A 21,966-nucleotide genomic window follows, 5' to 3' on the forward strand; every position below is an offset into this window, starting at 1 on the left:
GGCTGCCATCACCGGACCATTCTGGAACTTTGAGGGTTGATGACATATCCCCTCTAGTAGTTTAATAGGATCTCTATGTACCCAATTGCATTCAGACATTACTTAGTAGTTGTTAGTCTGCCCATTGTTCTCTAAGTGACTACAACATAGCAAACACGTCCAGACCCAGTACAGAATGTGTGGAATAACTAGAGAAATCAGAAAAACAAAGCTGTAAAAAAAAAAAAGACAGGGAGACAGGGGACGTCAGGATGGGGATGGATGCCACCATTTGGTATTTCTACAAAGCTCCAGAGAGGGGCTTGCCTCAAGCCACCCGCCACCCGCGTTTCACACACACACACACACACAGAGAGAGAGAGAGAGAGAGAGAGAGAGAGAGAGAGAGAGAGAGAGAGAGAGAGAGAGAGAGAGAGAGAGAGAGAGAGAGAGAGAGAGAGAGAGAGAGAGAGAGAGAGAGAGAGAGAGAGAGAGAGAGAGAGAGAGAGAGAGAGAGAGAGAGAGAGAGAGAATATGCTAGCTCTTCCACAACAACAACCTGAGCCCCCCCCCCCCCCCCCCACCTCTCTCTCCTTTCTTTCGCTCTCTCCCCCCATGATGCCTAGCTCTCAGCTCTCCAGCGGCAACAGGAAATCAAACAATTAGCAGGAGGGAAATAAAGGTCCTGCTTCACCCTCTGGCTCTTGTAAACATGGAAACATTGTTTGGAGAATGCTGCCTGCCTGCCGTCGTCATCATGGCCAAGCACTGTGTTCCTGCTGGAACTGGCACCCCTAACGACAGCCATGTTCAAACTAACAAAAACAACATGCAGAGCTCCTCATTAAATGAAAACAGAAAAAAAATGAGAAGGGGATATGCAGTCAATTAAATCAATTAGTTAATTTCCTTGTATTTGACTCATGAAGTATAGACAACTTCTGCGGACATGAGACACATTAATATTGAGGAAATAGAAGGAAATAGAATATTGAGGAAATTACAATTTCTATGTATTGATGCCATCTGAAAGGTAACATTAAATGTTGTGCACATGTCAATTAAATGTTGTGCACATGTCAATTAAATGTTGTGCACATGTTAATTAAATGTTGTGCACATGTTAATTAAATGTTGTGCACATGTCAATTAAATGTTGTGCACATGTCAATTAAATGTTGTGCACATGTTAATTAAATGTTGTGCACCTGTCAATTAAATATTGTGCACCTGTCAATTAAATGCATTGGTTGTTATATTTCATTCTTGACCTCTTTTCAAAGTCAAACTACACAACAAAACATAATGCTATGCAGGCACCAATGTTGAGAATATCATCACAACAGTACCCTTAGTCAGGCATTTCCTCGTGCAGTGTAGAGGACTGTGTGTGTGAATGTTCACTTCTCCACAAACGGAGAAACATAATCTAAGACAGACCGTGTTTCAAGTAGTGCTTCTATATGCCTGCAGAATAACTCACATGACTCTTTGGGTGAACATGAATCAACTCTGATAACTAGCATGGTACTCTTTGGGTGAACATGAATCAACTCTGAAGTAGAGAGTTGGTGTCCTGATGTCCTGCCATAGCTCTACAAGCTTCTCTAAGTGGAAGTGTTAAGTATGGGACCCCTTCACAGCAAGGAGTTGGTGTGTACATGACAAAGCAGGCCTGGGTCCAGGACAGGACCCGCAGGACCAAGACATCCCAGTTATACATGTAGGAGAGAGAGAAAGGGAGAACAGGGCAGAGAGATAGAGAATGAGAGAACAGGGCAGAGAGGGTGATAATCAGAGAACAGGACAGGGAGATAGAGAATGAGAGAACAGGGCAGAGAGATGGAGAATGAGAGAACAGGGCAGAGAGGAAGAGCATGAGAGAACAGGACAGAGAGGGAGAGAATGAGAGAACAGGACATAGAGGGAGAGAATGAGAGAACAGGGCAGAGAGGGAGAGAATGAGAGAACAGGGCAGAGAGATAGAGCATGAGAGAACAGGGCAGAGAGGAAGAGAATGAGAGAACAGGACAGAGAGATAGAGAATGAGAGAACAGGACAGAGAGGGAGAGAATGAGAGAACAGGACAGAGAGATAGAGAATGAGAGAAGAGGACAGAGAGATAGAGAATGAGAGAACAGGGCAGAGAGGAAGAGAATGAGAGAACAGGACAGAGAGATAGAGAATGAGAGAAAAGGACAGAGAGGGAGAGAATGAGAGAACAGGGCAGAGAGGGAGAGAATGAGAGAACAGGGCAGAGAGGGAGAGAATGAGAGAACAGGACAGGGAGATAGAGAATGAGAGAACAGGGCAGAGAGATAGAGAATGAGAGAACAGGACAGAGAGATGGAGAATGAGAAAACAGAACAGGGAGAGAGATAATGAGAGAACAGGGCAGAGAGAAAGATAATGAGAAAACAGAACAGGGAGAGAGATAATGAGAATAAATAAACGTGAGTGTTTTCGTGATGATTTGTTTGAGAGGAAGCAGAGACGTTTAAGTATGTGTATATGCAGCAATTTTATTCTCAACTGGTAAATGTATGTTAATAACATTTTTGGGGGGGGATATTGTACGTATTTATGATTAATAAAATGCATACATTAATTATGTAAATACAGTATACGGAACTATATACATATAATATTTGGAAATATATGTTTTAGATACATATAGTAAGTATGAGTAATATGAGTAATATACAAACTTATTTTAACAGTTAAATTGCATAAACATGTTTTAAAATTGATATAAAGATGCAATTCTGTAGTACAGCTCACTTCTATGGCTAATTCAATAATTAGACATCAAATGTAGTCTCACTATTTTAGTGGTTTAACGTTTTTTATACTATCAATTTAAGAATGGTATTGTTTTAACTTCTGCAAGATGTTTGGTGTATCAATTTTATTCATGGCTGGAATATTTAACTACACTTTTGACTTTATTGGTTAAACGATGTTGATGATGTATACGTTTTTGAATCCCAAATGGTTAACGAAAATATAATTGATGAAAAAAAAATTAAAAAACGAAATCACTAAAATTATTTACACATTTTTAACTTTCTTTTTACAAAACCTTTTTAAATGTTCAACTGATTTATGAATCTGATTTTGCTTTTACAATAACCTTTACTATGCAGCTATTTTACACGGGAAGCTTCAATCACATTATCCAGATCATCTTTCAAGCAGTCACGTAGGCACGGGTGGGCCTGGGTTGGCCCCGGGCCCACCCACTGGGGAGCCATGCCCACCTTATCAGATTGAAAAAATTATATATACCGTATATATACTGTATATATACAGTACCAGTCAAAAGTTTGGACACACCTACTCATACCAGGGTTTTTCTTCATTTTTACAATTTTTCTACATTGTAGAATAAAGATAGAATAAAGATATCAAAATGATGAAATAACACATATGGAATCATGTAGTAACCAAAAAAGTGTTTTACAAGTTATAAAACAGAAACATTTTCTCTAAGCCCCATGGCATAATGTGTAGAAATGCAGGAAGTTCTGTTTCCTGTTTGAAAAATACATAATTAGGGGCCCACCCAAATGTCTGCCACCCACCAAATAATGTCTTGCTACACTACTCCTTTTATGGGAATTTTGAAATGATCTCCAGAGATATTTAATGCATAATTAAACAGAAGTTAGATAACCAATGGGGAAAAAAAAGTCAATCAGAAAGGTAGTATATGTTGTATAGCAGGATGTGTGTAAACTAGGGTTTAGGGCTCAGCACTTGTTCATTTTGACTGAGGATACACTAGGGTTTAGGGCTCAGCACTTGTTCATTTTGACTGAGGATACACTAGGGTTTAGGGCTCAGCACTTGTTCATTTTGACTGAGGATACACTAGGGTTTAGGGCTCAGCACTTGTTCATTTTGACTAAGGATAAACTAGAGTTTAGGGCTCAGCTCTGATTCCTTTTGACTAAGGATTGGCAATATTGGCAATATTTCCCTCCGTGAGAAGAAAACGAAAACCTTATTAAGTATTGAACCGTAGTTGAAGAAAAGATGAGGGTGTTATGTCCAGGTAAGAACGGGAAGACGTACAGAAAGTAAATTCATTTCACAATAAAAGGTGATAAAATGTCTGCCTTTGGTGTGTCTGAAAGGTTCTGACCTTCCTAACATTGATTGTTTAAAAAAAAATATATATATTAATAAGTAATAAGCTTACATTTCAATACCGTTATAAATTATTTCCTGAACTCATAACCCAATTGATTGTCTTTCCATTGCGGCAGCGTAACGCCTGATATCAGAGTTTCTCCTATACATCTATGATACTCCAGTCTATTCCAATATGTGTGGTAATTGTATTTTTATCTGGAGAAAAGGACAATTACCATTCTGAAAGATGAACTCAATCACACATCGGGATATTAGATGATACGTTAAAGTTATTATGAGAGTAATAAAGGTACCATATCAAACCAGCAAGAGCATCTAAATCTATTAAATTACTCATTTCATTATAGCCTGTAGACATTTATAAGAAAGAGTCTGTTATCACAGGTGTTTTGGTTTACAGAAGAATATGTCTTCAATTGTTGTAATCTCCAAGACTGGCTCATTCCCTCAGTTTGTACTGCTGTGTGTGTGTCTGTCTATCAATGTCTACATGTATCTATCTCCACATGTGAATATGTATTCAGCTACCTGGGCTGTCCATAGCATGCAGGTCCTATACCTTCACACAACCAGGTTGTGTTGACCTTGAATCCTAACCCAGTGCAACTCAGCAGCCTGACCTGTCCACCGCTTGACTGACCCTGTACCCAGACAGATTGACTGACCCTGTACCCAGCCAGATTGACTGACCCTGTACCCAGACAGATTGACTGACCATGTACCCAGACAGATTGACTGACCCTGTAGCCAGACAGATTGACTGACCCTGTACCCAGACAGTCGGTGTGCTGTTGAACTTCCCTGTAATCACTACCCTGCTCAGTGGCTGTACTGCTGTGGTGGAAAGAGAGAGAGTGATATGTTTGATTGTCACGTACACCAGATAGGTGCAGTGTAATGTGTTGTTTTACAGGGTCAGTCATAGTAGAACGGTGCCCCTGGAGCAAATTAGGGTTTAAGTGCTTTGCTCAGGGGCACATCAACATATTTTTCCTTGTCAACTTGGGTATTCGAACCAGCAACCTTTCAGATGCAGGCCTAATGCTCTAAATGCTAGGCTACATGCTGCCCTACGTGATAGATTAGATAGAGAGATAAATAGAAATGTAGAGTGACAGGGAAATAAAGACAAAGAAAGACAGAAAGAGAGACATGGAGAAAGAGAGAGAGAGAGAGAGAGAGAGAGAGAGAGAGAGAGAGAGAGAGAGGTGGAGAAAGACAGGGAGAGAGAGAGAAAGAGAGAGATAGAGATGGAGAAAGACAGGGAGAGAGAGAGAAAGAGATACAGAAAGAGAGACATGGAGAAACATTAAGAAAGAGAGAGAGAGAAAGAGAGACATGTAGAAAGAGAGAGAGAGAAAGTGTGAGAGAGAAAGAGAGAGAGAGAGAGAGAGAGAGAGAGAGAGAGAGAGAGAGAAAGAGATGGAGAATGGGAGAGATGTTCTGTGTTCTGCTGCCCTCCAATGGCAGCCAGCTGTTGTGCACACAGCACTGCACTGTTTCAATCTGCCAGCCTGGCTTACGATGGACAGTTATCTTATCACACATCGCACAGTGTTCATGCCACAGGCTTCACTCTTAGAAAGGGTTGCATAGGAGAGCCCTTTTTGGCTTCAGACATAATCATTTTTGGTTCCACGTAGAACCCTCTTTGGAAAGTGTTTTACATGAAACCTTAAAGGGTTCTACCTGGAACCAAAGTAATAAAATAAAGATGACATATCTAAAAGAGTGTTTCACACCGTAGCCTGCTGAATATCCCATGGATTGATGTTTCAGCATTGTCTCAGTTCAGAGTTCAGAGTTCAGCTTTCCATATGTGACGGCAACGCACAGCTACAAGCGTCCTGGAGACGGCTGCAGGCGGAGGAGCAATATCCACCATCGTAGTACGGATGGAGCCTGGCCTGGAATGGGAAGCTAACTGAGGCTGGAGAGCTTTGGAAAACCCTCAGTAGATCTAGCGTGCTTTGTAGTATACCTGGGTTGGACTGGACTGGACTGGACTAGACTCCACTGGACTAGACAGAGCAGAACAAAGCAAAATGGAGCATAACAGAACTGAGCAGAGTAGAACAGAACAGAACAGAACAGAGTAGAACAGAACAGAACAGAACAGAGTAGAACAGAACAGAGAATAACAGAACAGAACAGAACAGAACAGAGAATAACAGAACAGAGTAGAACAGAACAGAACAGAGAATAACAGAACAGAACAGAACAGAGAATAACAGAACAGAGTAGAACAGAACAGAGCAGAACAGAACAGAACAGAGAATAACAGAACAGAACAGAACAGAGAATAACAGAACAGAGAATAACAGAACAGAACAGAACAGAGAATAACAGAACAGAGTAGAACAGAACAGAGAATAACAGAACAGAGTAGAACAGAACAGAACAGAGAATAACAGAACAGAACAGAGAATAACATAACAGAACAGAGAATAACAGAACAGAACAGAGAATAACAGAACAGAGTAGGGCCAGAGGCCTCTACACAGGGAGTTCTCATTAAGCCAAATGAGTCCATGCAGGACAGTGTTGTGGTATTGGTAGGAAACAGATGTAGCTGGGCACTAACATGCTGGATCCTCCTGACCAATCACTGTCTCTGTCTGTCCTTTCTGCCTGCTTCACTGGAGATGGGAGATATGTGCTGTTATCTAGTAATTAACACACTTACACAGGTGGTCCAAAAAGCTTCCAAGCACCTTAACATGCTCAAACACACACACACACACACACACACACACACACACACACACACACACACATACAGTACACACACACACACACACACACACACACACACACACACATACAGTACACACACACACACACACACACACACACACACACACACACACACGCACAATCACACACACGCACGCACACACATGCACGCACACACACACACACACACACACATACAGTACACACACATGCATACAGTGCAGACACACCCCCCCCCCCCCCCCACACACACACACACACACACACACACACACACACACACACACACACACACACAGACACAAAAGTAGACAGTGTGCTAAGGCCCAGATGGCTCGGACACAATAGTGGTGGCAGGCAGCAGGCTGTGAGTGATTGATTTCATGCTTGACTGGCTCTGATACAGTCACCTCAGGAGGTGCCAGGCAACCAGCCAGCCAGCCAGCATGCCAGCCTGCCAGCCAGTCAGACAGGGCTTTGGAAGAGGACCAGCCAGTCAGACAGGGCATTGGAAGAGGACCAGCCAGCCAGCCAGCCAGCCAGCATGCCAGCCTGCCAGCCAGGGTATTGGAAGAGGACCAGCCAGCCAGCCTGCCAGTCAGACAGGGCTTTGGAAAAGGACCAGCCAGCCAGCCAGCCAGCCAGTCAGAAAGGGCTTTGGAAGAGGACCAGCCAGCCAGCCAGCCAGTCAGGGCATTGGAAGAGGACCAGCCAGCCAGTCAGGGCATTGGAAGAGGACCAGCCAGCCAGCCAGCCAGCCAGTCAGACAGGGCTTTGGAAGAGGACCAGCCAGCCAGCCAGCCAGGTAGACAGGGCATTGGAAGAGGACCAGCCAGCCAGCCAGCCAGGCAGACAGGGCATTGGAAGAGGACCAGCCAGCCAGTCAGGGCTTTAGAAGAGGACCAGCCAGTCAGCCATTAGGGCTTTAGAAGAGGACCAGTCAGTCAGCCATTAGGGCTTTAGAAGAGGACCAGGCAGTCAGGGCTTTAGAAGAGGACCAGACCAGCCAACCAGGGCTTTAGAAAAGACCAGTCGGTCAGCCAGTCAGGGCTTTAGAAGAGGACCAGTCAGTCAGCCAGGGCTTTAGGAGAGGACCAGTCAGCCAGTCAGGGCTTTAGAAGAGGACCAGTCAGCCAGTCAGGGCTTTAGAAGAGGACCAGCCAGCCAGTCAGGGCTTTAGAAGAGGACCAGTCAGCCAGTCAGGGCTTTAGAAGAGGACCAGGCAGTCAGCCAGTCAGGGCTTTAGAAGAGGACCGGTCAGCCAGTCAGGGCTTTAGAAGAGGACCAGTCAGCCAGTCAGGGCTTTAGAAGAGGACCAGACCAGCCAGCCAGCCATCCAGTCAGGGCTTTAGAAGAGGACCAGTCAGTCAGCCATTAGGGCTTTAGAAGAGGACCAGTCAGTCAGTCAGGGCTTTAGAAGAGGACCAGGCAGTCAGCCAGTCAGGGCTTTAGAAGAGGACCAGCCAGCTATTCAGGGCTTTAGAAGAGGACCAGGCAGTCAGGGCTTTAGAAGAGGACCAGTCAGCTAGTCAGGGCTTTAGAAGAGGACCAGCCAGCCAGTCAGGGCTTTAGAAGAGGACCAGCCAGCCAGTCAGGGCTTTAGAAGAGGACCAGCCAGCCAGTCAGGGCTTTAGAAGAGGACCAGACCAGCCAGCCAGCCAGTCAGGGCTTTAGAAGAGGACCAGCCAGCCAGTCAGGGCTTTAGAAGAGGACCAGTCAGCCAGTCACGGCTTTAGAAGAGGACCAGGCAGTCAGCCAGTCAGTGCTTTAGAAGAGGACCAGTCAGCCAGTCAGGGCTTTAGAAGAGGACCAGACCAGCCAGCCAGCCATCCAGTCATGGCTTTAGAAGAGGACCAGCCAGCCAGTCAGGGCTTTAGAAGAGGACCAGTCAGCTAGTCAGGGCTTTAGAAGAGGACCATGCAGACAGTCAGCCAGTCAAGGCTTTAGGAGATGACCAGCCAGTCAGCCAGTCAGCCAGGTAGGGCTTTAGAAGAGGACCAGCCAGCTATTCAGGGCTTTAGAAGAGGACCAGGCAGTCAGGGCTTTAGAAGAGGACCAGTCAGCTAGTCAGGGCTTTAGAAGAGGACCAGCCAGCCAGTCAGGGCTTTAGAAGAGGACCAGCCAGCCAGTCAGGGCTTTAGAAGAGGACCAGCCAGCCAGTCAGGGCTTTAGAAGAGGACCAGACCAGCCAGCCAGCCAGTCAGGGCTTTAGAAGAGGACCAGCCAGCCAGTCAGGGCTTTAGAAGAGGACCAGTCAGCCAGTCACGGCTTTAGAAGAGGACCAGGCAGTCAGCCAGTCAGTGCTTTAGAAGAGGACCAGTCAGCCAGTCAGGGCTTTAGAAGAGGACCAGACCAGCCAGCCAGCCATCCAGTCATGGCTTTAGAAGAGGACCAGCCAGCCAGTCAGGGCTTTAGAAGAGGACCAGTCAGCTAGTCAGGGCTTTAGAAGAGGACCATGCAGACAGTCAGCCAGTCAAGGCTTTAGGAGATGACCAGCCAGTCAGCCAGTCAGCCAGGTAGGGCTTTAGGGGAGGACTAGCTAGCCAGCCAGCCAGTCAGGGCTTTAGGAGATGACCGGCTGGTCAGCGAGCTAGGGCTTTAGGAGAGGACAAGCCAGCCAGTCAGCCAGTTTGTGCTTTAGGAGAGGACCAGCCAGCCATTCAGCCAGTCAGCCAGCTAGGGCTTTAGGAGAGGACCAGCCAGCCAGTCAGCCAGTCAGCCAGTCAGGCAGTTTGGGCTATATGAGAGGACCAGCCAGCAAGACAGCCAGCCAGCCAGTCAGCCAGCTAGGGCTTTAGGAGAGGACCAGCCAGCCAGTCAGCCAGTTTAAGCCTGAGACTAGGACCAGCCAACCAGTCTGCCAGTTTGGGTCTTAGAAGAGGACCAGCCAACCAGTCAGCCAGCCAGTCAGCCAGTCAGCAGGCCAGTCAGCCAGGCAGACAGTCAGCCAGCTAGGGCTTTAGGAGAGCACTAGCCAGCCAGTCAGCCAGTTTGGGCATTAGGAGATGACCAGCCAGCCAGTCAGCCAGCAAGGGCTTTAGGAGAGGACCAGCCAGCCAGTCAGCCAGTCATCCATGCAGTCAACCAGTCAATCAGCCTGTCAGTTTGGGCCTTAGAAGAGGTCCAGCCAGGCAGTCAGCCAGTCAGTCAGTCAGCCAGTCAGCCAGTCAGTCAGCCAGTCAGCCATCCATCCAGTCAACCAGTCAATCAGCCTGTCAGTTTGGGCCTTAGAAGAAGTCCAGCCAGGCATTCAGCCAGTCAGTCAGCCAGTCAATCAGCCAGCCAGTCAGCCAGGCAGCCAGCAAGTCAGCCAGCCAGTCAGCCAGCCAGACAGCCAGTCAGCCAGTCAGGGCTTTAGGAGAGGACCAAGTTGCGGCCCAAATGGATCCCCTCAAAATATATTGGATCACCTCCATAACACACACTTCACACTCTCAGTGCTCAGGAACACTGGAGGTAGATATATTTTGCCATTGCCATTACAGAAGGGTTATTGTTCATTCAATATGTCTCAGTGTGTCGCTCTCCGTTCAACACAAAATGTTTTTATATTCAACGGGCCCCGCCCATATCCTGTAACATCCAATCCGGTGCCACGGGTGTGTCTGTACACGCCATCGTGCGCTTCTTGATTTTGCCTACCGCCACCAGACGTGTTCATGACATGCAGGTTAAAACCTCTTTGGGCTAGGGGGAAGTATTTTCAAGTCTGGATGAAAAGCGTGCCCAGAGTAAACTGCCTGCTACTCAGGCCCAGACGCTAGGATATGCATATTATTAGTAGATTTGGGATATAAAACACTCTGCAGTTTCTAAAACTGCTTGAATGATGTCTGTGAGAAAACTAAACTCATATGGCAGGCAAAAACCTGTCAAAAAAGCCAACCAGGAAGTGGGAAATCTGAGGTTTGTAGTTTTTCAAGTCATTGCCTATCGAATATACATTGTCTATGGGGTCATATTGCACTTCCTAAGGCTTTCACTAGATGTCTACAGTCTTTAGAACCTTGTCCGATGCTTTTACTCTGAAGGAGTGGGGAATGGGAGCTGAATGAGTCAGAGGTCTGCCAGAGTGGCATGAGCTAATCACGCGCGCTCAAGTGAGAGTTAGCTCTGTTCCATTGCATTTCTACAGACAAAGGAATTCTCCAGTTGGAACATTATTGAAGATTTATGATAAAAAGATCCTAAAGATTGATTCTATACTTCGTTTGACATGTTTCCACGAACTGTAATGTGACTTTCGTCTGAACTTTCGCCTGGACTTGCCCATGCTTCGTGAGTTTGGATTGTGAACTAAACGGTTGAACAAAATGGAGGTATTTGGACACAAATGATAGACTTTATTGAACAAATCAAAAATATATTGTGGAACTGGGATTCCTGGGAGTGCATTCTGATGAAGATCATCAAAGGTAAGTGAATATTTATGATGCTATTCTGACTTCTGTTGACTCCACAACATGGTGGATATATGTATGGCTTGTTTTTGTTTCTGAGCGCTGTACGCAGATTATTGCATGGTGTGCTTTTTCCGTAGTTTTCTGAAATCTGACACAGCGGTTGCATTAAGGAGAAGTGGATCTACAATTCCATGCATAACACTTGTATCTTTTAGTAATGTTTCTTATGATTATTCCTGTAAATCGATGTGGCTCTCTACAAAATCACCAGATGTTTTGGAACTACTGAACATAACGCGCCAATCTAAACTGATTTGGTAAGAATAATGTCCCACAGGTGTGATTGCTACCTCTGATGGTTTAGAGCTTTAGGTTGTTACCTCATACAAGTACGTGGGAGTATGGCTAGACGGTACACTGTCCTTCTCTCAGCACATATCAAAGCTGCAGGCAAAGGTTAAATCTAGACTTGGTTTCCTCTATTGTAATCGCTGCTCTTTCACCTCAGCTGCCAAACTAACCCTGATTCAGATGACCATCCTACCCATGCTAGATTATGGAGAGACTAATTTATAGATCGGCAGGTAAGGGTGCTCTCGAGCGGCTAGATGTTCTTTACCATTCGGCCATCAGATTTCCACCAACACTCCTTATAGGACATATCACTGCACTCTGTACTCTTCTGTAAACTGGTCATCTCTGTAAACCCGTCGCAAGACCCACTGGTTGATGTTTATTTATAAAACCCTCTTAGGCCTCACTCCCCCCTATGTGAGATATCTACTGCAGCCCTCATCCTCCACATACAACACCCGTTCTGACAGTCCCATTCTGTTAAAGGTCCCCAAAGCGCACACGTCCCTGGGTCGCTCCTCTTTTCAGTTCGCTGCAGCTAGCGACTGGAACGAGCTGCAACAAACACTCAAACTGGACAGTTTTATCTCAATCTCTTCATTCAAAGACTCAATCATGAACACTCTTACTGACAGTTGTTGCTGCTTTGTGTGATGTATTGTTGTCTCTACCTTCTTGCCCTTTGTGCTGCTACCATATTGTTGTTATGTTGTGTTGCTACCATGTTGTGTTGCTACCATATTGTTGTTATGTTGTGTTGCTACCATGTTGTGTTGCTACCATATTGTTGTTATGTTGTGGTGCTACCATGTTGTGTTGCTACCATATTGTTGTTATGTTGTGGTGCTACCATGTTGTGTTGCTACCATATTGTTGTTATGTTGTGTTGCTACCATGTTGTGTTGCTACCATATTGTTGTTATGTTGTGGTGCTACCATGTTGTGTTGCTACCATATTGTTGTTATGTTGTGTTGCTACCATGTTGTGTTGCTACCATGTTGTTGCCGTGTTGTGTTGCTACCATGCTGTGTTGCTACCATGCTGTTGTTATGTTGTGTTGCTACCATGTTGTTGTTATTGACATTCCTCTTCTTCCATGACCTTCTCTTCCATAGCCTCTTATTGCCACTCCTCTTCTTCCCACTCCTCTTCCTCCATAGCGTCTGCTTTCCACACCTCTTCTTTCCTAGCCTCTTCATCCCTAGCATCTTCTTCCCTAGCCTCTTCTTCCCTAGCCTCTTCTTCCCTAGCCTCTTCTTCCCTAGCCTCTTCTTCCCTAGCCTCTTCTTCCCTAGCCTCTTCTTCCCTAGCCTCTTCATCCCTAGCCTCTTCTTCCCTAGCCTCTTCATCCCTAGCATCTTCTTCCCTAGCCTCTTCTTCCCTAGCCTCTTCTTCCCTAGCCTCTTCTTTCCTAGTCTCTTCTTTCTTAGCCTCTTCTTCCCTAGCCTCTTCATCCCTAGCCTCTTCTTCCCTAGCCTCTTCTTCCCTAGCATCTTCTTCCCTAGCCTCTTCTTCCCTAGCCTCTTCTTCCCTAGCCTCTTCTTCCCTAGGCTTTTCTTCCCTAGGCTTTTCTTCCCTAGCCTCTTCTTTCCTAGTCTCTTCTTTCCTAGCCTCTTCTTTCCTAGCCTCTTCTTTCCTAGCCTCTTCTTTCCTAGCCTCTTCTTTCCTAGCCTCTTCTTTCCTAGCCTCTTCTTTCCTAGCCTCTTCTTTCCTAGCCTCTTCTTTCCTAGCCTCTTCTTTCCTAGTCTCTTCTTCCCTAGCATCTTCTTCCCTAGCCTCTTCTTCCCTAGCCTCTTCTTCCCTAGCCTCTTCTTCCCTAGGCTTTTCTTCCCTAGGCTTTTCTTCCCTAGCCTCTTCTTTCCTAGTCTCTTCTTTCCTAGCCTCTTCTTTCCTAGCCTCTTCTTTCCTAGCCTCTTCTTTCCTAGCCTCTTCTTTCCTAGCCTCTTCTTTCCTAGTCTCTTCTTTCCTAGCCTCTTCTTTCCTAGCCTCTTCTTTCCTAGCCTCTTCTTTCCTAGCCTCTTCTTTCCTAGCCTCTTCTTTCCTAGCCTCTTCTTTCCTAGCCTCTTCTTTCCTAGTCTCTTCTTTCCTAGCCTCTTCTTTCCTAGCCTCTTCTTTCCTAGCCTCTTCTTCCCACTCCTCTTCTTCTGCTGCATTTAATTGCCAGTGTATTGCCAGTGTTTTTGAGGTTGAGTCCATTCTTAAATAATTTATCACAAAACACGACACGCGTTTATGAAATTGTCTCGTCGAATTACAAATGTTACATTTATTTATGATTAAATTATGATTTGACTTGCCACCGTTGTCTGAGATTATTTGTTTTTTCATTTGATTTGATTTTCCTCACTGTGCTCTCCAGCTATAATGGTGTCGATGTTCATACTCACATGTAATTCAGTTTGCAGTGGAACAGAGGGAGAGGAGAGGAGAGGAGAGGAGAGGAGAGGAGAGGAGAGGAGAGGAGAGGAGAGGAGAGGAGAGGAGAGGAGAGGATAGGAGAGGAGAGGAGAGGAGAGGAGAGGAGAGGAGAGGAGATAGGTGAGGAGAGGAGAGGAGAGGAGAGGAGAGGAGAGGAGAGGAGAGGAGAGGAGAGGAGAGGAGAGGAGAGGAGAGGAGAGGAGAGGAGAGGAGAGGATAGGAGAGGAGAGGAGAGGAGATAGGTGAGGAGAGGAGAGGAGATAGGTGAGGAGATAGAATAGGAGAGATTAGAGAGGAGAGGAGAGGAGAGGAGAGGAGAGGAGAGGAGAGGAGATGAGATAGGTGAGGAGAGGAGAGGAGAGGAGAGGAGAGGAGAGGAGAGGAGAGGAGAGGAGAGGAGATAGGTGAGGAGAGGAGAGGAGATAGGTGAGGAGATAGAATAGGAGAGAAAAGGAGAGATAAGAGAGGAGAGGAGAGAGAGGAGATAGGAAAGGATAGAAGAGGAGAGAGAAGAGGGAGAGGATAGGAGAGAAAGGAGATAGGAAAGGATAGAAGAGGAGAGAGAAGAGGGAGAGGATAGGAGAGAAAGGAGATAGGAAAGGATAGAATAGGAGAGAAGAGGAGAGAGAAGAGAGATAGGAGAGGAGAGTGTGTGTAACAGTATCACCTATACTCTAACACTCAGGGCAATAAAAACAAGAACAGTGTGTTGCAGGCAGCTCAATAAAAAAAGTGTGTTGCAGGCAGCTCAATAAAAACAGTGTGTTGCAGGCAGCTCAATAAAAACAGTGTGTTGCAGGCAGCTCAATAAAAACAGTGTGTTGCAGGCAGCTCAATAAAAACAGTGTGTTGCAGGCAGCTCAATGAAAATACTGTGTTGCAGGCGGCTCAATAATAAACTAAATGAGTGACAGACATATTGAGGAGTTAGAGCTGAGGTAAATTAATACCAACAGTTTAGAATGTTATAAAACAGGGATTAGATTGGGATTTGAGAGGGATTATACAGTGAGTAGACAGGGTTTAGACAGGGATTAGATAGGGATTAGATGTGGATTTCATAGGAATAAGACAGGGATTAGATACAGATTAGATAGGGATTATACATGGATTAGATAGGGATTAGATATACATTAAACAGGGGTAAAACATTAATTAGATCCAGATTAGAAAGGGATTAGGCACATATACGGATTAGACAGGGATTAGATAGGGATTCAAAAGCGATTACATATGGGTTAGACAGGGATTATGCAGTGATTAGACAGTGAATAGACATGTATAAAATAGGGATTACATATGGATTAGACAGGGATTATGCAGCGATTAGACAGGGATTAGACATGGATTAGATAGGGTTTAGAAAGGGAATAAATACAAATAGAGATTACACGGGGATGAGAGAGAGAGAGAGAAGGAGAGAGATGGATTTAAGAGATGGACAGAGAAACAAATGTATCATCTGAGCGCATTCCACTCCAACACCAGCTCCAAACACACATACACACACATATATATATCTTTGGAGACAGCCAAGAAGGAGAGGGGCTGGTGGCAGATGTAGAGGTGAGGGAGAGGGCTGTCCTGCCCGCCTGGGGAGATTGGCATGTGTTCTCCGCGGGCCTCCTGTGGACCTGGGGTCAAAGTACATAAAAGAGCTAAATCCTAAAGCCTCCACTCTCCCCTTCAAACCCAACCTCCTTCCATCCTCTCTCCCCTTCAACCCCAACCCCTTTCCATCCTCTCTCCCCTCAAACCCAACCCCCTTCCATCCTCTCTCCCCTCAAACCCAACCCCCTTCCATCCTCTCCCCCTCAAACCCAACCCCCTTCCATCCTCTCTCCCCTCAAACCCAACCCCGTCCATCCTCTCTCCCCTCAAACCCAACCCCCTTCCATCCTCTCTCCCCTTCAACCCAACCCCCTTCCATCCTCTCTCCCCTTCAACCCAACCCCCTTCCATCCTCTCTCCCCTCAAACCCAACCCCCTTCCATCCTCTCTCCACTTCAACCCAACCCCCTTCCATCCTCTCTCCCCTTCAATCCAACCCCCTTCCATCCTCTCTCCCCTCAAACCCAACCCCCTTCCATCCTCTCTCCCCTCAAACCCAACCCCCTTCCATTCTCTCTCCCCTCAAACCCAACCCCCTTCCATCCTCTCTCCACTTCAACCCAACCTTCCCCCTCACCTACCCTCCCTGCCCCCTTTCGCCCCCTCTCACCTCCTTCAAACCCCTCGAACAAGACCCCTCTCCATCGCCTCCCCCAGCTTCCTCTCATCCCCCTTGAACCCCGTCCTCTCGTCCACCTCGCTCCAGACCCCAGCCTACTCTCATCCTCCTTGAACCCCGTCCTCTCGTCCACCTTGCCCCAGACCCCAGCCTCCTCTCATCCCCCTTGAACCCCGTCCTCTCATCCACCTCGCCCCAGACCCCAGCCCCCACTCATCCCCCTTGAACCCCGTCCTCTCATCCACCTCGCCCCAGAACCCAGCCTTCTCTCATCCACCTCACCCTCTCATCCACCCCGTCCTCTCATCCACCCCAGACCCCAGACCCCAGACCCCGGTCTCATCTGTCTACACCCTGTGATCTCAAAGAGACACATGTCTGTCTGACTGTCTGTCCACCCCATAATATCTTCCTGGTTTTGGGTCCTCCTCTCCTCCCCTCCCTTCTCCTTCCACTCTCCTCTCCCAAAAACAAAACAGGTCCCCAATCATCCATGTGCCACAGTATGGGATCTCTTTGGGGTTCAAATCCTGTGACTCCCCATATGCACATATCCCTATCCAGACACACATACTGGGTCATGAGAATCAGAGAGGTGTTTCTCTGGGCCGTGGGTGGGGAGGGAGAAATCTAGAACTCAATCTGAAATAAAGACAGTTGCTGGACAAGGGTAGTCCCAACGTAGGTTTAGAAGGTGGAACAATTTTTACGGGCAATAAAAACACAATGGACCTCGCTGGGCTGCGACGGAAAACTCATGATTTAATTAACAGCAGAGAGACAGCCAGCCAAGCAACTCTATGGTTGAGTCCAAAATAGCACCCTATCCCCATTATATGGAATAAGACATTACATTTGGGACACAGTTACGGGCTCCCGAGTGGATCAGCGGTCTAAAGCACTGCATCTCAGTGCAAGAGGCGTCACTACAGTCCCTGGTTCGAATCCAGGCTGTATCACATCAGGCCATGATTGGGCGGTGAACAATTGGCCCAGCGTTGTCCGGGTTTGGCCGGGGTAGGCCGCCATTGTAAATAAGAATTTGTTCTTAACTGTCTTGCCTGGTTAAATAAAATAAAATATATAATATCCTGTTTATTTCTCCTCAAGTAGAGCTGGTTCCAGACCTTACAGCTTGTTCTGCAAATCAGACCACAACTCTTCCTGCTTACGAGCAAAAACTCAAACAGGAAGGACTACTGACATGCTCAGTATGGAAGTGGTCAGATGAAGCAGATGCTAAGCTACAGGAAGGCTCTGCTAGCACAGACTGTAATATGTTCTGGGATTCATCTGATAACATGGAGGAGTTCACCACATCAGTCACCGGCTTCATTAATAAGTGCATTGATGACACTGTCCCCACAGTGATCGTACGTACATATCCCAACCAGAAGCCAGTAGGCATGAAATACAGGCAACATCCACACTAAGCTAAAGGCTTAGAGCTGCCGTGTTCAAGGAGCGGGACAATTATAAGAAATCCCACTACCTCCGAAGAGCTATCAAACAGACCAAGTGTAAAGACAGGACAAAGATCGAATCCCCGACTTTGATGCTCGATGGATTTGGCAGGTCTCGCAAACTATCAAAGGGAATCTCTGCCCTGTAGTTATATGTTTATATGTATATGTACCTTAGTTTAGGCACTAAAGCTCCAGCTCTATTACATCTATAAACAATCTCTATGAAATGCTGTGAAAAGACTGGTCATGGCTCACATCAACACCGTCATCCCAGACACCCTGGACACATTCACACACCGCCCCAACAGATCCACAGATGATGCAATCTCTATTGCACTCCACACTGCCCTCACCCACCTGGACAAGAGGAATACCTATGTGAGAATGCTGTGTCGTGACTTGACTTTGAAATTAATCTGAATATGGTTATTTATCTAATTAACTATGCTTAATTGTTACCTGATTAAATTTATAAGGTAACAATTAACTAATTTGCTTCTGGGGAACCACGAGAGCAGTTCTTTGAAGAGTTACCATCTCCCCAATTAAAATCTAAAGTCTTTAAATCTATAAACAGTCAACTTGTTAATCAACTTGTTAATCATAACCTCATATCATATCAACATTCTGAACAGTCGGAATCTCCATCTGCAAAAACCCAAAGCTTTATTACGGTTCAGTACTACACAAATTGGTTTAACCTTTTTGGGATAGGGGGCAGCATTTTCACTTTTGGATGAATAGAGTACCAGAGTGAACTGCCTCCTACTCTGTCCCAGATGCTAATATATGCATAGTATTGGATAGAAAACACTCGGAAGTTTCTAAAACTGTTTGAATGATGTCTGTGAGTATAACAGAACTCACATGGCAGGCAAAAACCTGAGAAAAATTCAACCAGGAAGTGGGACATCTGAGGTTTGTAGTTTTTCAAAGCTTGGCCTACCGAATACAAATTGAGATATGGATGAGGTTGCACTTTCTAGGGCTTCCACTAGATGTCAACCGTCTTTAGAAACTGGTTTGAGGATTTTACTATAAAGGAGAGGATCATGAGACCCCTTTGAGTCAGTGGTCTGGCAGAGAGCGTTGGTCTAATGACGCGCGCTCCCGACAAAGTTACCTCTCGTTCCAGTGCTTTTCTGAAGACAAAGGAATCCTCCGGTTGGAACATTATTGATGTTTTATGTTAAAAACATCCTAACGATTGATTCCATACATCGTGTTTCCAAAGGACTGTAACAGAACTGTTAGAGTTTTTGTTTGGATGAAGTGCCTGCACCTCATGAAGATGGATTACTGGGCTGACAACAAGTGGCTATTTGGACATAAATGATGGAACATTATGTAACAAATCAGTCATTTATTGTCGAACTGGGATTCCTGGGAGTGCCTTCGGATGAAGATCATCAAAGGTAAGTGAATATTTATGGTGTTGTTTCTAACTTTGTTGATTCCAAACTGGCGGATATTCCTCTGGCTGTTTTGGGTTCTGAGCGCCGTTCTCAGATTATGCTTTCTCTGTAAAGTTTTTGTTGAAATCTGACACAGCGGTTGCATTAAGGAGAAGTCTTTCCATAATTCTGTGAATAACACTAGTATCTTTTATCAATGTTTTTTATGAGTATTTCTGCAAAATCACCTCGGATGTTTAGGAATCAAAACATTACTGCATGTAAGGCGCCAATGTAAACTGAGATTTTTAAATATGCACATTATCGAACAAAACATCCATGTATTGTCTAACATGATGTCCTATGAGTGTCATCTGATGAAGATCATCAAAGGCTAGTGATTAATGTTATCAATATTTATTTTTGTGACTCCTATCTTTGGCTGGAAAAATGGCTGTGTTTTTTCAACTTGGCTATGACCTAACATAATCATATGTTGTGATTTAGCTGTAAAGCATTTTTGAAATCGGACGGGTAGATTAACAAGATGTTTATCTTTCATTTGCTGTATTAAACTTGTTAATGTGTGAAAGCTACATATATCTCAAAAATATTTTTGAATTTTGCGCGTTGCCTTTTCAGCGGAATGTGGTCGAGGTAGAAAGGTTAATTATTTTCTTACTAGCTGATTAAATGGGAACAGAGGATAAACATATACACTTTGCATCTGTTATTGACTAGAGCCTAAATATGTTGAAAACAGATCCCTCGTGGAAGGACAACAACATGGTTGCTTGTTAAAGAAGAGATAGAGAGAGCGAGGGACAGGGACACTTAACTTCTCTAGGATAGGGGGCAGCATTTGGAATTTTGGATGAAAAGCATGCCCAAATTCAACTGCCTGCTACTCATCCCCAGATGATAAGATGTGCATATTAGTAGTAGATTTGGATAGAAAACACTCTGAAGTTTCTAAAACTGGTTGAATCATGTCTGTGAGTATAACAGAAATTATGTAGCCCGAGGACAAACCATTCAGATGTTTTGTTTTTTGAGGTCACCCTCTTTTCAATGAGGTTTCATTGGGAATCCAGATTTCTAAGGGACTTGCTTGCAGTTCCTACCGCTTCCACTGGATGTCACCATTCTTTAGAAATTGGTTGAGGTTATTCCTTTTGTGTAATGAAGAGGTACGGCCATCTTGAACGAGGGTCACTTCATGTGTACTGTTTGATAGAGGCGCATGACCAGAAAGCTAGCTACAATTTGCTTTCTTCCTGTATTGAACACAGATCATCTCGTCATCCCGTCAATTTTATTGATTATTTACTTTAAAAAATACCTAAAGTTGTATTACAAAAGTAGTTTGAAATGTTTTGGCAAAGTTTACAGGTAACTTTTGAGATATTTTCTCGTCACGTTGCGCAAGTTGGAACCGGCGTTTTTATGGATCAAACGCTCCAAATAAATGGACATTTTGGATATATATGGACGGAATTAATCGAACAAAATTGCCATTTGGATGTTTATGGGATATATTGGAGTGCCAACAAAAGAAGCTCTTCAAAGGTAAGAAACTATTTATATTTTTATTTCTGCGTTTTGTGTCGCGCCTGCAGTGTTGAAATGTTTTCTCTTCCTCAGATAATAGCATCGTTTGCTTTCGCCAAAAAGCCTTTTTGAAATCTGACATGTTGGCTGGATTCACAACACGTGCAGCTTTAATTTGGTATCTTACATCTGTGATTTCATGAAAGTATTTAATAGTATTTTATTTTAATTTGGCGCTATGCATTTTCTATGGCTTTTGGCCAAGTGGGACGCCAGCATCCCACATATCCTAGAGAGGATACGCTACCGTCCCACATATCCCAGAGAGGTTTCATTGGTATATTCAGAAACTGTAACAATATACTCTGCAGACTTATCGCCGCAGGCTTTGAATAAGAAATCATTAATGTATTTATTTGAAATGCCTGGTTTAGCCGGTGGTCTCTCGGAGAACAGAGCAGCCTTGAAAAGGGAGTTGGGCCTTTTGTGAGGCACGATTGTGAGGCTCTGATTGACCGGACAAGTCTTCAACTGTTGTCTATTATCCTGTGACGTGTCGTGTAGTCCAGAAAGAACTACTTTCCTTCCATTCACTCTTGAAGTTGCTTCTTTGAAGATAGGCTATCCAGCCGTATCAATGGTTCCCCAATGGGGTGATGAGAGCAGAGTAATATGATGGTCCTACTTAAATTCACTTTTGAAGATACTTTACTTAGGACAGCTAATCAGCCATACCAGTGAATGTCCGGGAGGTGAGTTTATCGTCTCTATCTCGTGTTGAGATTCAAAGTTCAAACCACTTTAAACGAGCAGCTGCAGATTCACATCCTTTTCATACAGTTTGCTCAAAAGGGGCGGTTCCAGCAGGCTGACACGCTCTCTGACCTCACTCAGGGGCGTGACTTGTCACTGTGCAAAGTCTATGGAAAACAATTATCTCTTATAGCTTCTCAAATCACATCTCTCTCTTAACAAAAACACTTTTATAATTTTTCATATTTCATGCCCAAAGCATAGGTCGCAGTTGTAAATGAGAACTTGTTCTCTACTGGCCTACCTGGTTAAATAAAGGTGTTCTCTACTGGCCTACCTGATTAAATAAAGGTGTTTTCTACTGGCCTACCTGGTTAAATAAAGGTGTTCTCTACTGGCCTACCTGGTTAAATAAAGGTGAAAAATATATATTTTTTATATAAAGAACAGTATGGAAACTTCATCCATGTAGTGACTTTCCAAGTTAGAGTATTTATTTTCTAACATTGTAACGATTCTCATC

Source organism: Oncorhynchus mykiss, chromosome 15 (assembly GCF_057628025.1).
Source record: "Oncorhynchus mykiss isolate SJ-2025 chromosome 15, ASM5762802v1, whole genome shotgun sequence".
Lineage (NCBI taxonomy): Eukaryota > Metazoa > Chordata > Actinopteri > Salmoniformes > Salmonidae > Oncorhynchus > Oncorhynchus mykiss.